This window comes from Rutidosis leptorrhynchoides, chromosome 5, assembly GCF_046630445.1.
Source record: "Rutidosis leptorrhynchoides isolate AG116_Rl617_1_P2 chromosome 5, CSIRO_AGI_Rlap_v1, whole genome shotgun sequence".
NCBI lineage: Eukaryota > Viridiplantae > Streptophyta > Magnoliopsida > Asterales > Asteraceae > Rutidosis > Rutidosis leptorrhynchoides.
This window is the reverse complement of record NC_092337.1, coordinates 108099499-108103516: the sequence shown is the minus strand read 5'-3', so window position 1 is coordinate 108103516 and position 4018 is coordinate 108099499.

Below are 4018 nucleotides of genomic sequence, written 5' to 3'. Positions count from 1 at the left end.
GATACATTGTATGATTACGAGTCTCTGTTGAGAGGTTCATTTTGATTTAGGAAACCTTTCTTTTTTTAACAGTATTCGGAATAAATGGTAAAGTGATTTACAAGTAAGAACAAAAGTGTCAATTAACGAGAACTAGACAAAAGTTAGTGGAGGACTAAAGTTCATAATATTCAATTGATTTAGTTTTAAACGTACAAAAACGTTTTTCGATATAATAGAACTTGATTATTGAAATATCTTTGTTTAAATAACATATTTTGGAATATTGGTTGCAACGTGTATTTAAAACGTGTTTATGTATTTCAAATTAGTTAAGTAAACGATAGTAACACTCGCATATTGATTCGATTGATATTTAGATATGTTAATTAGTACATTTGAGAAGTTAAAATAAATATTAACGCATAAATGAATTATATCAATTTAAGTTTTAAAGTATAAACCTTATGCGATATAACAATTTCTAATAATTAAATGATTTTAAACCATATAAGGAACTTTGGAATATAATTAGTTTTGAAAAACTAAATATTATATAATTAAATAAATATTTCAAATATATATAATATGTAAAAATTTATATTTTTAAAAAATATATATTTTACAATTTGATACAATATAATAATAACTTAGTCATAAAACGTTTAGATTTAAAATAATATTATTATATATATATTAGGACGATGATTTTAAGAAGCAAATGACCATAACACTCAAAAGTATAAGTTACATTTCAATTAGTATAATTTATTGGCGAATAAGTCTAATTATTGATAAAGGTACATGTCGCTAAACGTAATGTACAAGTTTTCTAAGCGTACGAAAGTGCGTTCGAAAAACCGGAACCGAAACATAAGTCGAGTGTCAATGTACAATTCATCGGTACTAAAATTACAAATCAACTATGCATGAGAATATAATATAATATTTAATTAATTCTAAAGATTAAATATATTATATATTAAATAATATTACTCAAATGATTTACGAGTGTCGGCAAACACAAAGTGGTTTAAGAGCTGGAAGTTGCTTGCATGCGAGCGTATAAAAAAAATGACACTACTATAAAGTCATTCGATTTCTGGTACCATTGTATCCATTCTATATCTCTCTTTCTCTATTATTACTTCGTATTATATATTTAATTTATATTATTATTATTATTATTATTATTAAGATTAATATTATTATTAATCATATAATTATTAGTAGTAGTATTAATATTAGTATTATACATAAAATACTACGACAAGGTCATGAGCGAATTATTTAAAAAAATAAACGAATTTTAGGAGCGGGATAGCGCTAAGGAACTTATGAGTTATAGCTATGGAGGTTATGGGTGTGGTTCATGGGTGTTGTTCGTGAGGTCAACCTAGTGTTTATCATCTCTGTTACGTCTACGTACCATTCCTGCAATATTGAATCTCAATATTGATACGTGAGCACTCATAACTTAACTTTTATATATTAATAGTGTATCCCTGACTAGTGCTCGAGTATATAGGATTATGCATGCTTGTATTTTTGACATTGTCGTTAGATAGGTTAGGTTGAATCCTGAATTAGTTACATATGCGGTTGAGATAAGGTACAAGATATGCATGTCGTTGGAAAGCTAGCGAAAAATTAAGAACTTTTCATTTAGATATCGAATAGTTTCGATGAACGGATTAGAAGTTATAGTCAATTGAATTTTTGTATTATTATTAAAAATAATTATTATTATCGTCGTTATTATCGTGTTCTAATTTTTATCTAATTATTATTATTATTATTATTATTATTATTATTATTAATAAAAGGTACTATCATTAAAAATTGTTATTTTTATTATTATTACTATCGTTAAATTTATAATTAGTATTATTATTATCATTAAAATAGTTATTAGTATTATCATTAATATTATCATAATATTTAATATTATTAGTATTATTATAATTAAAACTAAGATTAGTAATATCTAATTATTATGATTACTATTATTATCATTAATATGAATGTGATATAAAAGACGATTTAAAGTTATTAAACAAATCGATTAAGAAATAATGAGTATGGGTATCATGATGAAATTTAAAATATTGTAGGATATTGATTTAGATAAAATTATCATTTTCATTATATTTATCACTATTATTATTAAAAGTATTATTAATATAAAAAAAGTATCAATTTTACAAAAATTATTTTTTTTAGGAATATCATTGTTAATATAAAAATTCATTATTATTATTAATAAGAATTATCATTTTATCATAATACCATTTTTCATAAATATAAATATTGTCATTATTATTAGTAGAATAATAATAATTATTATTACGAAATAATACAACTTTTACTCACTATTATTATTATCGATATTATTTTTATCAAATAAATATATAATACAAAGATATTTTACTACGTGTATTATAATTACATTAATACTACCTATCATATTATTTTTATGATATTAAATGAACTCTATAAATTTTATTACTCAAGATATATAAGAGTATATTTTAATATAAAAATTTTATTTGAAAATGAATTATATTATTTACTCTAATAAACTTTTTAAAAATATTTAAAAAAAATATAAAACGACGATATTTAAACTATATAATAATCATGCATAAATTTTGGAGATCATTTTGAGTCAAATTGACTTTTGTTGACTTTTGCATATTAGTCTCGAGCATTAGGATTGTGGTACACTATGACTTGACCTAATTTGATAGACAAATATTGACCAACATATAAATATATATAATTAATTTAGGTTCGTGAATCCGAGGCCAACCTTGCACTTGTTCAATGACGTAATATGTATTTTACTACGAAATACAGTATGGTGAGTTTCATTACTCCCTTTTTAAATGCTTTTGCAATATATATTTTTGGGACTGAGAATACGTGCGCTTTTATAAATGTTTTACTAAATAGATACAAGTAATCGAAACTACATTATATGGTTGAATGATCGAAGCCGAATATGCCCCTTTTGCTTGGTAGCCTAAGAATTAGTAGACCGATCTACTAATTCACGCGAATCCTAAAGATAGATCTGTTGGGCCTAACAAACCCCATCCAAAGTACCGGATGCTTTAGTACTTCGATGTTATTTTATCATGTTCGATGGATGTCCCGGAATGATAGGGGATATTCTTATATGCATCTTGTTAATGTCGGTTACCAGGTGTTCAATCCATATGAATGATTTTTTTTAAACACTTGCGAGTGTATGATTATTGAATAAAGGAAATCTTGTGGTCTATTAAAATAATGGAAATGATTGTTTATGATAAACTAATGAACTCACTAACCTTTTGGTTGACACTTTAAAGCATGTTTATTCTCAGGTATGAAAGAAATCTTCTGCTGTGCATTTGCTTATTTTAGAGATATTACTTGGAGTCATTCATGACATATTTCAAAAGACGTTGCATTCGAGTCGTTGAGTTCATCAAGATTATTATTAAGTCAATTATAGTTGGATATATTATGAAATAGTATTCATGCCGTCAACTTTCGATGTAAAGAAAGTTTGTCTTTTAAAAACGAATGCAATGTTTGTAAAATGTATCACATAGAGGTCAAATACCTCGCGATGTAATCATATGTTATTGTATTCGTCCTTATGGATTAGGACGGGTCGCTTCATGTGGTATCAGAGCGGTGGTCTTAGCGAACCAGGTCTGCATTAGTGTGTTTAACTGATAAGTCGTTAGGATGCATTAGTGAGTCTGGACTTCGACCGTGTCTGCATGTCAAAAGTTTTTCTTATCATTATGTGTCGAAAGTTACTTACTTATCATCCTTAGGAAATTACCTGCTTATCATTCTCAGTCTAGACACGTCTTGCTGCATTGATTGCATGAATAGTGTATAGACAAAATTCATATCTTAGCGTATCTGCTAAATCATATCTTATCGTATCTATTACTGTAAACTTTACCTGACATATTCCGTAAATTCCTCCGTAATCTACGAAATCTTTTGATCTATATATATATATATATATATATAT